Source organism: Arachis duranensis, chromosome 4 (assembly GCF_000817695.3).
Source record: "Arachis duranensis cultivar V14167 chromosome 4, aradu.V14167.gnm2.J7QH, whole genome shotgun sequence".
NCBI classification, from domain to species: Eukaryota; Viridiplantae; Streptophyta; class Magnoliopsida; order Fabales; family Fabaceae; genus Arachis; species Arachis duranensis.
Genome location: NC_029775.3, coordinates 82151557 through 82166002, shown reverse-complemented (window position 1 = coordinate 82166002; position 14446 = coordinate 82151557). Strand labels below are relative to the sequence as shown.

Below are 14446 nucleotides of genomic sequence, written 5' to 3'. Positions count from 1 at the left end.
TTCTCAGTCCAAAACTCCAATTCACACAACTCATAACCAATAATAAGAACACCTCCCTACAATTCCTTGAGAGACGACCCGAGGTTAAATACTTTGGTTATCAATTTTATTAGGGGTTTGTTACTTGTGACAACCAAATTTTTGTACGAAAGGATTCTTTGTTGGTTTAGAAGCTATACTTGCTACGAGAGCTTATTTGTGAAATTCTAAACCACACAAAAGTCCGTACATCACATGCATGTAAGTAGTTGCATTAAATAAAATGTTTACCTTTTCATTCTTCTCCTTTTGGTTTGATTTAAGTCGATTTCATTACATAAACCGACATTTATTCATCTAAATAGCACGCTTTTGAGATTTCTTCCTAAATTTTGCTTAATTATGAAACATGCCTTTTAGGACTTAAAATAGCTAAAATTAATTCACTTTAATCCCATTTGGTGCCTTGATATATTTGTTGAGTGATTTAAGAAGTGATGGAAAAAGTGAAGAGAAGAGCATGCAAAAGGGAGAAATCATGAAGAAAATGAAGTTTGGAAGCTGCTGCAAAGATGCGTACGCACAGTGTTGTGTGCATACGCACAACGGTGACTTTGTGCATGGATGCGTATGCACCAAATGTCGTGCGTATGCACGATGGAAATTTTGCGCAAGGATGCGTACACACTGTAAGTCATGCGTACGCACGACTGCATATGCGTGAGGTTATTAATGCAAATCGCTGGGGGCAAATTCTGGGCCTCCAAAACCCAGTCCAACTCATTTTCTGAAACTATTTAAGGTCAAAGTGAAGAGGAATGAAGGGGGGCCAATTAGGTTTAGCTTTTATATGTTTTTCTCTTAGTTTCTAGAGAGAGACGCTCCCCCCTCTCTCTAGAATTAGAGTTTTTAGCTTAGTTTCCTTTTAATTTTAGAACTTTAATTCTTGTTTTAGTGTAGTTTCATTTATATTTCTATGCTTTCTTGTCTTTATCTTCTTCATCTCTTTTGTTATTTTCTCTTTTATGTCAATTTTCATGTTATGAACACTTTTGTATTTTAATTCCAATTAATGCAATTTTATGTTTCCATGTCATTTATTGCTTTCTCTAGTTGTTATTGTTATTTTCTTGCTTTGGTGGTTTTAGAATTTATTTTATTGCAATTTAATATTATTGTTTTTCATGCACACCAAGTGTTTGATAGAATACTTGGCTTAGTTTTCACTTAGTTTTTCTCCACTCTTGGCTTGAAATTGTTGACTTTGGTGATCCTTGAGTCATTGATGTCCATTCTTATTTGATACATTAGAGTAGTTAGTTGATTTGGTCTCCATTGAATCTATGTAATCCTTAGTGTTGACATAGGACTTATGGATTGAAATCAACTATGCCTACTTGACTTATCTTCGATGTAAGGTTGACTAAGTAGGATTAACTCTTCATAATCATCATGTGTTTGTGGTCAATGGCTAGGATAGGTAACCTTAGCTCTCAATTACTTGCCAAGAGGTTTTCTTGCATTTGAAGTTTCCTTTCCTTGCATTTAATTGCTTCGACCTTCATTGCTTTTCATTTAATTTCTTTCATGTTTACTTTTCACACACTTGGTTGAGAAATTGGGTGTTTGGGTGGAATTGAGTTGTGGATGTCCATTCTGCATTGTGCGAGAATTGTTAATTGGTTTGGTTTCCCTTGACTCTAAGTGACCCACTAGTGTTAACATAGGACTTAGGGATTGGAATCAATTATGCCCTTTTGACTAATTCTCAAGTAGGATTGACTAATTGGGATTAATTCCACACAATTGCCATGTTTGTGGTCCATAGGTAGGATATGAATCCTTAATTCCCCAATTCTTGCTTTGAGTTGCCATTTACATTCTTTGCATGATCATTTAATTTCTTACTATTTACATTTCTTGCCTATCTTGCATTCACAATCCCCCATGCTCTCTCTCATATCCAATAATTGTACATTTCATTGCAACTCCTAGGGAGAACGACCCGAGGTTGAAATACTCTCGGTTTATATTTGTTTTGAATTTGACATTTGATTTGAGCATTACTTGTTGGCTTGGAACTATAATTACAACGCCAATCTTATTTTGAGATAAAATTCATTGCCGACGGTTTTGCTCATTATCAAAGGGTCCAAGGAGGTCGAGCCTCCATTTTGCAAACGGCCAGGGCGACGTAACATCGATGAGCTCCTCTGGTGGAGCGATATGGAAGTTAGAATGCTTCTGACATGGTGGCCAGAAGAACCCAGCTCGGAGTACCTTGTTGGAAAGAGCTTGTGCCCCGAGGTGATTACCACACATGCCACTATGTACTTCTTCCAGGACTTACCTTGTGTCAGAGGTCGGCACACATTTTAGGAGGGGTGTTGAAATCCCTCTCCTGTATAAGATGTTGCCCACTATGGTGTAGTACTGTGCTTCTCATACTAGCCTTTTCGCTTCCTTTTTATCTGTGGGAAGTGTCTCAGACTTGAGGTAGTTGATTATGGGGGGTTGATGAGTGGATAATTTATACGCTTTTTGGCATTGTTTTTAGGTAGTTTTTAGTAGAATCTAGCTACTTTTAGGGATATTTTTATTAGTTTTTATGTAAAATTCACATTTATGGGCTTTACTATGAGTTTGTGTATTTTTTTGTGATTTCAGGTATTTTCTGGCTAAAATTGAGGGACCTGAGCAAAAATCTTATTTAGGCTGAAAAAGGACTGCTGATGCTGTTGGATTCTGACCTCCCTGCACTCGAAATGGATTTTCTGGAGCTACAGAACTCCAAATGGCGCGCTCTCAACTGCGTTGGAAAGTAGACATCCAGGGCTTTCCAGCAATATATAATAGTCTTCGAGTTAAGATGATGCAAACTGACGTTCAACGCCAGTTCCATGCTGCATTATGGAGTAAAATGCCGGAAACACGTCACAAACCAGAGTTAAACGCCAAAAACACGTTACAACTTGGCGTTTAACCCCAAGAGAAGACTCTGCACGTGTAAAGCTCAAGCTCAGCCCAAGAACACACCAAAGTAGACCCCGAAAGTGGATTTCTGCACTTAGACTTATTTCTGTAAACCCTAGTAGCTAGTTTAGTATAAATAGAACTTTTTACTATTGTACTAGGTGTCTTTTACCAAGTCTTATCTTTGGACGATTAGTTCTTAGACTTTGGGGGGCTGGCCATCCGGCCATGCCTGGACCATCACTTATGTATTTTCAACGGTGGAGTTTCTACACACCATAGATTAAGGTGTGGAGCTCTGCTGTACCTCGAGAATTAATGCAATTACTATTATTCTTCTATTCAATTCAAGCTTATTCTTATTCTAAGATATTCACTGCACTTCAACCTGATGGATGTGATGATCCATGACACTCATCATCATCCGTTCTTATGAACGCGTGCCTGACAACCACTTCAGTTCTACAAGCGAGAGCTAGAGCGTGTATCTCTTAGATTCTTTAATCAGAATCTTCGTGGTATAACCTAGAATCCATTGGCAGCATTCTTGAAAATCCGGAAAGTCTAAACCTTGTCTGTGGTATTTCAAGTATGATTCATGGATTGAATGACTGTGACGAGCTTCAAACTCGTGAGTGTTGGGCGTAGCGACAGACACAAAAGGATCAATGGATCCTATTCCGACATGATCGAGAACTGATAAACCCCATTTGTAGGGTTTATCTTGTGCTTGATTTAGGGGATTTTATAACCTTTTACCCACATTTATCCATTGAAATAGCATGGTTTTATCACTTCTCCTTTAATTGTGCTTAAGAGTGAAAACATGCTTTTTAGGACTTAAAATAGCTATATCTAATTCTCCTTGATTCCATTAGATGCCTTGATATGTTTGCTAAGTGATTTCAGATTTAGGAGGCAAGGATTGGACCAAGGGAATGAAGGAAAAGCATGTAAAAATGGAGAACTCATGAAGAAATGAAGGAACCGGAAAGCTGTCAAGCCGACCTCTTCGCACTTAAATGACCATAACTTGAGCTACAGAGGTCCAAATGATGCAGTTCCAGTTGGGTTGGAAAGCTAACATTCGGGGCTTTGAAACGATATAAGATTTGCTATGGTTGAACCGCGCATGGTGACGCGTACGCGCATAGTATGCGCACGCGCCATTGCTGCCACCTGGTTCACTTAAAGCAAAACGTGGCCAGCGAATTCTAAAGCCTTGTGGGCCCAATCCAACTTATTTCTGATGCTATTTAACCCAAGGAGTGAAGGGTGAATCAATATACTTCACAACATTTAGAAGTTAGTTACCATTAGTCATAGTTTAGTTTTAGAAGTAGTTTCTAGAGAGAGAAGCTATCACTTCTCTCTAGGATTAGGATTAGGATTAGGTTTAGTTCTTAGATCTAGATTTTAATTCATCTTCTTCTACTTCTATCTTCTCAATTCCTTGTTGTTACATTCATTCTTCTTCCATTCTTTTATTCTTGTTGTCAATTTACTATGTTTTTCTTTTGTGCCTTCCAAGTGTTTGAGAAAATGCTTGGTTGGATTCTAGAGTAGAGTTTTATGTTCTTGGCTTGGAAAGGTAACTTAGGAACTCTTGAGTTACTAATGTCAAAGTAATTGATGATTGGGATCCATTGACTTTAGTTCTCACTAATTGAATTAGTGGAGAGTTAGGACTTATGGACTAGGATTGATATAGCTCATTTGACTTTCCTTTACTACTAGTTAGAGGATGATTTAATGAGATTAATCCTTGCCAATTCTCATATTGTGGTTAGTGATTAGGATAGGGATCCTTGACCACCAACCATTGCCAAGACCTTTTTAGGCCTTAGTTTACTTTCTTGCCATTTATCTTTCATGTTTCTTATTAAAACCCCAAAAATAACACATAACCAATAACAAAACACTTCATTACAATTCCTAGGGAGAACGACCCAATGTTCCACTACTTCGGTTTATAAATTTTAGGGGTTTGTACTAGTGACAAACAACTTTTTGTATAAAAGGATTATTGTTTGGTTTAGAAACTATACTTTACAACGAGAATTCATTAGTGAAATTCTAAACCATCAAAAATCCAATCATCAAAATAGCACCGTTGCCGGGGATTTGCAATGGTGTTATGTTATTGGTTATTGTACATATGTGAATAGTGTAAATAGTTTGTCTTTTGCTTGTTTACTAGATTTTGTTAGTTTTATTTTGTTTTTCCATAATGAATTCTCACTTTGGCTATGAGTTTGGCTCTAATTATGTTGTAGGGAATGTGAACTTCAATGCTAACTTGTACCAAGGATGGAACACTCCAAGATGGGAGGAGCCTCAGGGAATTGATCACTCCTATTGGCATCAACCTTCGGACACTTATAGGTATAATTCTCATCCTAATGCATGTCAATTCAATGGTTATGGTGGCTCCTTTTATGACAATCAACCACCACCATATACCTATGAATCTTTTCCTCAACATGATGCTCAACCATACTCACAAGCCCCTTTCTACCAAGTACCTTTATGTGACCCTTATCCATCATATAACCAATCACCCATACCACATCCTTGTGATCATTATGAGCAAGAACCTTTAGAACCACCACAACCCTATCATGATTATTACCAAGAACCACCTCAATACTCACCATCTCCACAATTCTACGAAGAAGAACCACCTTCCTACCATGAACCCTCTCTCCAAAATAATGAACCTTCTTACTCACCCCAAACCCCAATAGACGATCTTCTCACTTTGTTACTTCAAGGACAAGAAGTCATGAAGTGGGATACACTTGAGTTTGTGACCAATTTGACCAAGGTGGTGCATACTTTAGCCCACCAATGTTTGAAGACTCAAGGTACTTCCGTGACCACATGTGAAAGGTTAAAAGAAGAGCAAAGCATGAAGGAGAAATTGGAAAATCCGGTAGAGAATGAGGAGTCAAATTTTGTGTTGGAACAATTGGAGAAGCCTATGATCATTGAAGAGAAGGAAGAGGTGGTTGAAGATTTAGGAGATGTTGAAAGTCCAGGGGAATATAGCATCATGGAGAACTCTTCCAAGAAGCTTGATATTGACATTGAGGAGGGTGCGCAACCTCCAAGGCATATCATCGTTGGAGACTTGGAAGAGGCTTATCAAGAGATGGATTCAATCATGGATGAATTCCTCTCTACAACGGAATCCTCTCCCATTGGACATGAAGTTGAAATTATAAAAGAATGTGCACAACCCCCCATACCCTTGGTGAGCAATGAGAACGAGAGTGAATCGGAGGAGAGCTACCAAGAGGGAAAAGTTGGCATGGTGTATATCGAAATTGAAGAATATGAAGAGGTTGATCAAGAGATGGATTCATTCATCAATGAATTCCTATCCAAAATTGAACCACCTCCCATTAGGCAAGAAATCAAAGTTCTTGAAGACAACACCAAGCTATGTGATAAAAGGGGAAAGATTGAAATCGAGGAAGCTCACAAAGAGGTGGAAATACACAAAGAAGAGCACAAGGAAGTAGACCTTGCATTGTCTAAGTGTGGAGAGGCCTCCCTTCCCGAGTCACCATCCAACACAACATTCAAGTGGGTAAAATTCTTATCCCTAAGCTTTACTTTCTCACTTGAATATGGTTTGATTGAAACGGATGGATAACTTAGAGCTCTTTATGGACTTAAAGGAAAAAGAGAATTGTGTAGTGGTTGGAAATTTGGTATAAAGCTCACTAAGGTCAAAGCTTTAAGGTATAGGGATGATGTTGGGACAAGAATCACTTTGTATGGGTCTAGAAGGAAGCATTGGTAGAGTGAAGAGAATTCTATATGTCAACCGCCCTTATGTCAACCACCCGTACGAAAAAAATCATAAAACTCAACTCACGGATGGGTGTGAATATAAGATATGGGATCCCGGTTCGCTATGTGAAGAACTATGGGAACGCATATCTTGGGTAGAACTCTACCCAAGCTTGATGAAGATGGTTGGAAATTCTGTCAACCAATTGAGAGGCAAAGATCCTTGGGAGTTCCAAGATGAGTACAAGCACAAGCCACCTTGATGAGGAGCTCCCCATAAGTCCAACTTAAGGACAATAAACAAAAGTGCTAGGTGGGAGACACCCCACCATGGTAAAATCCTTTCATTTTCTCTTTTGTACATATTGATAGAATTAGTTTAAATTCATGTTTTGATTAGTTAGTTGAGTATATTTGGTAGTATAATATGTTAAATAAGGTTTTATGGTGTTTTGGTAGCTGTTTGGAGGTTTGGAATGCCTGGATTGGTGCAAAAACATAGCAAAAATTTTTGAAAAACAGAGCACCATCCACGCGTACGCGCACTGCGTGCGTACGCATGCATCAAGCGTTTTGGACCATCCACGCACGCGCGCAATGCGTGCGTACACGTGGATTGAGAAGTTCCACCCTCCATGCATTTTCCAGAGAGTTGTGCCTGCGCCGCGCCAACGTTGTGCCTTTGGCACAAACCTATTCGCGCGCACGCACACATGACGCGTGCACGCCACTCTCGGAATAATCCTTCGATGCGGACGCCCCCTGTACGCGTACGCGTCAGGTCCATTGCACCACAACCCACGCGCGCGCGCCATGTGCGCGTACGCGCGGATCCCCTTTTCTCAACACTTCTCTTTTCTTCCCCTCTTTCCATTTCCTTCCCTCTCCTTTCTTCTTTCCTTCTTCTACACCTCATCCAACACATCCAAACACCATTGATAACCCTTTATTTTAGTTAGTTAATTAGTTAGTAAGGTAGTTAATTAGTTAGTTTTAGTTTAGTTTTCATTTTATTTTTCTATCTTTCCATTATAAGTGTTGGATTATGGATTTTGCTTACCATATATTGCTGCTTATTACTAATTGAATGCTATCTTAGCATAATTGTTTTAAATATTCTTTGTTGGATTCTATCGTTGAGGTTATATTTTGCTACTTGGTTTTGACTTTTTTTATGCTTACCTTTTGAAGAATACCAAATGATGAGATTTGCCTTCGAGCTCGTAACTCTTCTTGAATTACATGATTTGCCACCATGTGGTTTGAGCCTTATTCTTCAATTAGGCAACCTCTTGATGGATGATGTTGTGCATTTACCTTAATGCATTGTATTTCATGATCATATGCATCCATATACTTTAGCTTGAATGCTTTCATGCTTCTTTAATGCTTGTTTTACCTTACAAGTTCACTTAAAGCATCTCAAGCATACTAGAATGAGTAAAGTGCATGCTTCTTTTGTGACATAACTTTTTATGCTAGTGTGGGTTCTAAACCGTGCAATTTAGAATTCACATTCCTTATTTGTCATTAATGTCACACTAATTCACTCACTCATTTCTAGTGATTTACCTCATTCCAACAATGTATGCTTCCTTGCTTTTATATCTTCTCATCTTATGGTGTTATATTTTTGTTTTTTTATGATGAATGCACCACAAGTAAACATGGAAGCAGGACTAAGAACACACAACAATCCGGAGAGTCGCCGTACCCCCTTGCTCATCTCTGAGTGTACCGAGGACGGTGCAAACTTTTAAGTGTGGGGAGGTCGTACGACCGGTCGGCGATTTTGGGTGACAAATTTCTAATCCCAACACTTTTGCATTTCATTCTAGGATTTTAGGATTTTTTTTACTTGCATTTTCTTAGTTTTGCATATATATATACACAATAAGCTTAGTCAAAATAATGAAATTTTTTCAAGATTTCTATCTATAGGGCACCAATTGATTTGAGTGAAAACTTTTCATTAAACTTGCTTGAATTATATATCTTGTGGATCATGTTTTTGAGCTAAGAACACAAGCAAGTGAGTTTTGAGCCTAATGGTGTGGTTACATCTTATAACCACTTATTTTCCTTCTTGTGTGCATTATTCTCTTTCTATGAATGTAATCTTTGATTTGTTTGATTTTTTATGTCCATTATTTTGTGTATTCATGCATTTATATGATTGAGGCCATCATTTCATTAGCTCACTTATCCAAATAGCCAACCTTTTATATTCCTTTGTTAGCCAATTTGAGCCTACGCTTAACCCACTTGTTCTTATTTTAGCACATTACAAGCCTTAAAGTGAAAAACAATAATTGTTCCTTATTTGGATCTTTGATTAGCTTAGGCTAGTGTGTCTAACATTCAAGTGTGGAAATCTTGGGACATTGGGTGAATAAAAGGGTAGTTTTGTATTTTTATTGGAAATATTGGGAATTGGGTACATGCTCATGTATTGATTAAATATATAGACCTTATGCATTGACGTTCTTGTATATGAATGAAAGAAAAAGAAAAAAAAATAATATGGAAAAAAATATAGAAAAAGAAAGAAAAAGAAGAAAAAGAAAGAAATAAAAAGGGGACAAAATGCCCCAAAGCAAAGTGTAGCTCAATAAAATCTATGCATAAGTATTGTAAAGCAAAAAGAGAATGCATGAGTATGTAAAAAAGTGAAGAATGGGTAGTTAGGATAGCTTTAAAATTGTATAGGATGTCATAGGTTAGGTGGGAAGCTTAAGCTTATCAAAGATTCAAATTTCAAGCTCACTTAACCATATATGCATCATACTTTGACCCTAGCCCCATTACAACCTAAGGAAAAGACCTCATGATAGATGTATGCATGCATGAAATATATGTTAATTGTTAGAAGAAGAAAAAATCTTGGAAAGCATGATTAGGGGAGAATTGAGAGAATCAACCCTAAACACTTGAGCGAATAGAGCGCAAACACATCCGGTGAAGGTTTGATGCTCAATTACATGTTTTCGCCTATGATAATCTCTTCATGCAAGTTTGTAAAAATATTTAATAGCTCAATTTAGTTGTGGTTTGGCATGGTTGTTAATACATTTTGCCCTTGTGCATATATGCTTCTTGGGAATTGATTTATTTTAACTAAGCAATTGCATTCATGTAGATAATTGCATATAGGTAGATTGCATTTAGTTAGTTTCCATTGAATAATTGCCATACCCTTACTTCATTCTTGGTTTAAGCATGAGGACATGCTTGGTTTAAGTGTGGGGAGGTTGATAAACCCCATTTATAGGGTTTATCTTGTGCTTGATTTAGGGGATTTTATAACCTTTTACCCACATTTATCCATTGAAATAGCATGGTTTTATAACTTCTCCTTTAATTGTACTTAAGAGTGAAAACATGCTTTTTAGGACTTAAAATAGCTAAATCTAATTCTCCTTGATTCCATTAGATTCCTTGATATGTATGCTAAGTGATTTCAGATTTAGGAGGCAAAGATTGGACCAAGGGAATGAAGGAAAAGCATGTAAAAATGGAGAACTCATGAAGAAATGAAGGAACCGGAAAGCTGTCAAGCTGACCTCTTCGCACTTAAATGACCATAACTTGAGCTACAGAGGTCCAAATGATGCGGTTTTAGTTGGGTTGGAAAGCTAACATCCGGGGCTTCGAAACGATATAAGATTTGCTATGGTTGAACCGTGCATGGTGACACGTACGCACATAGTACGCGCACGCGCTGTTGCTGCCACCTGGTTCACTTAAAGCAAAACGTGGCCAGCGAATTCTAAAGCCTTGTGGGCCCAATCCAACTCATTTCTGATGCTATTTAACCCAAGGAGTGAAAGGGGAATCAATATACTTCACAACATTTAGAAGTTACTTACCATTAGTCATAGTTTAGTTTTAGAAGTAGTTTCTAGAGAGTTAAGCTCTCACTTCTCTCTAGGATTAGGATTAGGATTAGGTTTAGTTCTTAGATCTAGATTTTAATTCATCCTTTTCTACTTCTATCTTCTCAATTCCTTGTTGTTACACTCATTCTTCTTTCATTCTTTTGTTATAATTTCCTTCATGTTGTTCTTGTGTTTTGTTGTAGATCTACTTTTGTTTCTTCTACTCTCTTTCAATTCAATCAAGGTAATTCATAATAAATGTGTTTCTTTTGATTGTTGTTCTTAATTCCTTTCAATAATTGTTGTTAGATTTCATTCTTGTTGTCAATTTACTATGTTTTTCTTTTGTGCCTTCCAAGTGTTTGAGAAAATGCTTGGTTGGATTCTAGAGTAGAGTCTTATGTTCTTGGCTTGGAAAGGTAACTTAGGAACTCTTGAGTTACTAATGTCCAAGTAATTGATGATTTGGATCCATTGACTCTAGTTCTCACTAATTGAATTAGTGGAGAGTTAGGACTTATGGACTAGGATTGATATAGCTCATTTGACTTTCCTTTACTACTAGTTAGAGGAAGATTTAATAAGATTAATCCTTGCCAATTCTCATATTATGGTTAGTGATTAGGATAGAGATCCTTGACCACCAACCATTGCCAAGACCTTTTTAGGCATTAGTTTACTTTCTTGCTATTTATCTGTCATGTTTCTTATTAAAACCCCTCACAACCAATAACAAAACACTTCATTACAATTCCTAGGGAGAACGACCCGAGGTTCCAATACTTCGGTTTATAAATTTTAGGGGTTTGTACTAGTGACAAACAACTTTTTGTATGAAAGGATTGTTGTTTGGTTTAGAAACTATACTTTACAACGAGAATTCATTAGTAAAATTCTAAATCGTCAAAAATCCATTCATCAAGAACCGACAGATGATTAGCCGTGCTGTGACAGATCATTTGGACCATTTTCACTGAAAGGATGGGAAGAAGCCATTGACAACTGTGACGCCGTACATACAGCTTGCCATAGAAAGGAGTAAGAATGATTGGATGAAAGCAATAGGAAAGCAGAGATTCAAAAGGGATAAAGCATCTCCATACACTTATCTGAAATTCCCACCAATGATTTACTTAAGTATCTCTATCTTTATTTTACATTTTATTTATATTTTAAATTATCAAACTCCATAACCATTTATTATCCGCCTAACTGAGATTTACAAGATGACCATAGTTTGCTTCATACCAACAATTTCCGTGGGATCGACCCTTACTCACGTAAGGTATTACTTGGACGCCCCAGTGCACTTGCTGGTTAGTTGTGTGAAGTTGTGACAAATTATGATTCACGTTTGAGAGCTCCAAGTCTATTGGCGCCATTGTTGATGATCACAATTTATGCGCACCAAGTTTTTGGCGCCGTTGCCAAGGATTGTTCGAGTTTGGATAACTAACGGTTCATCTTGTTGCTCAGATTAGGTAATTTTCTTCTTATTTTATTTTCAAAAAGTTTTCAAAAATCGTTCAAAAAAATTTTTCTTTGTTTTCGTTTTTCTAGAAAAAATTTCGAAAAAATACAAAAAATTATGAAATCATAAAAAAAATCAAAAAAATATTTTTGTGTTTCTTGTTTGAGTATTGAGTCAATTTTTAAGTTTGGTGTCAATTCCATGTTTTAAAAACTTTTGCATTTTTCGAAAATTCATGCATGTGTTCTTCATAATCTTCAAGTTGTTCTTGATAAGTCTTCTTGTTTGATCTTCATATTTTCTTGTTTTGTGTCTTTTGTTGTTTTTCATATGCATTTTTGCATTCATAGTGTCTAAACATGAAAATTTTCTAAGTTTGGTGTCTTGCATATTTTTCTTTTCTTGAAAATTTTTCAAAAATAAGTCTTGATGTTCATCTTGATCTTCAAGGTGTTCTTGGTGTTTATCTTGACATTCATAGTGTTCTTGCATGCATCATGTGTTTTGATCCATAATTTTTATGTTTTGGGTCATATTTGGGTTTTTCTCTCTCATCATTAAAAAAATAAAAAATATATCTTTTCCTTATTTCTCTAATAAATTTCGAAATCTTTGGGTTGACTTAGTCAAAAATTTTTAAAATTAGTTGTTTCTTGTTAGTCAAGTCAAGATTTCAATTTTAAAAATCTTATCTTTTCAAAACTTTTTCAAAAATCAAATCTTTTTTCATTTTTCTTTTGTATTTTCGAAAATATTTTTAAAAAAATTTGATTTTCAAAATCTTTTTCTTAATTTTATTTCATAATTTTCAAAAACTTTACTAACAATTAATGTGATTGATTCAAAAATTTGAAGTTTGTTACTTTCTTGTTAAGAAAGGTTCAATCTTTAAATTCTAGAATCATATCTTTTAGTTTCTTGTTAGTCAAGTAATCAATTTTAATTTTAAAAATCAAATCTTTTTCAAAATCAATTTCAAAAATCTTTTCTAACTTCTTATCTTTTCAAAATTGATTTTCAAATCTTTTTCAACTAACTAATTGACTTTTTGTTTGTTTTACTATTTCTTATCTTTTTCAAAATTCTTTTTACTTAACTAATTGTTTCAAATTTTAATTTTAATTTTATTTCTTCTCTTAATTTTCGAAAATCACTAACTTTTTTTCAAAAATAATTTTCGAAATTCTCCCCCTCTCATCTCTTTCTATTTATTTTATTTATTTACTAACACTTCTCTTCATCTAAAACTTTGAACCCTCTCTTCTCCTTTGTGTTCGAATTTTTCTCCTCCTTCTTCTATTCTTTTCTTCTTCTACTCACATAAAGGAATCTCTATACTGTGACATAGAGGATTCCTCTTCCTTTTCTGTTCTCTTCTTTTTCATATGAGCAGGAGCAAGGACAAGGACATTCTTGTTGAAGCAGATCCTGAACCTGAAAGGACTCTAAAGAAGAAGCTAAAAGAAGCTAAAGCACAACAATCCAGAGAAAACCTTACAAAGAATCTCGAAAAAGAAGACATGGCTAAACCCAATAACAATGGTAGAGGTGCAAGGAGGATGCTTGGTGATTATACTACACATGCTTCCAATTTTTATAGAAGAAGCATCTCAATCCCTGCCATTGGAGCAAACAATTTGAAGTTAAAACCTCAACTAATTACTATGATGCAACAGAACTGCAAGTTCCATGGAATTCCATCAGAAGATCCCTATCAGTTTTTAACTGAATTCTTGAAGATCTGTGATACTGTTAAGACTAATGGAGTAGATCCTAAAATCTACAGGCTCATACTTTTCCCCTTTGCTGTAAGAGACAGAGCTAGAACATGGTTAGACTCACAACCTAAAGATAGCCTGAACTCTTGGGAAAAACTGGTCACGACCTTCTTGGCCAAGTTCTTTCCTCCTCAAAGGCTGAGCAAGCTTAGAGTAGATGTTCAAACCTTCAAGCAAAAAGATGGTGAATCCCTCTATGAAGCTTGGGAAAGATACAAGCAGTTGACCAAAAAGTGTCCTTCTGGCATGCTTTCAGAGTGGACCATTTTAGATATATTCTATGATGGTCTATCTGAGCTTTCTAAGATATCACTGGACCATTTTGCAGGTGGATCCATTCACCTAAAGAAAACACCTCTAGAAGCTTAAGAACTCATTGACATGGTTGTAAATAACCAATTCATGTACGACTCTGAGAGGAATCCTGTGAGTAATGGGACGCCTCAGAAAAGGGGAGTTCTTGAAATTGATACTCTGAATGCCATATTAGCTCATAACAAAATGTTGACTCAACAAGTCAACATGATTTCTCAGAGTCTGAATGGATGGCAAAATGCATCCAATAG

The 14446-nt window shown here is 36.3% G+C and overlaps 1 non-coding gene across 1 annotated transcript; it reads right to left on the bottom strand.

Annotated features, from left to right (window-relative positions):
• Positions 1 to 14024: 14024 nt before the first annotated feature.
• On the bottom strand, positions 14025 to 14128 carry LOC127747371 (small nucleolar RNA R71). The gene has a single exon (XR_008009171.1). It is a non-coding gene; the product is annotated as a small nucleolar RNA R71 (small nucleolar RNA).
• Between the last annotated feature and the right edge of the window lie 318 nt (positions 14129 to 14446).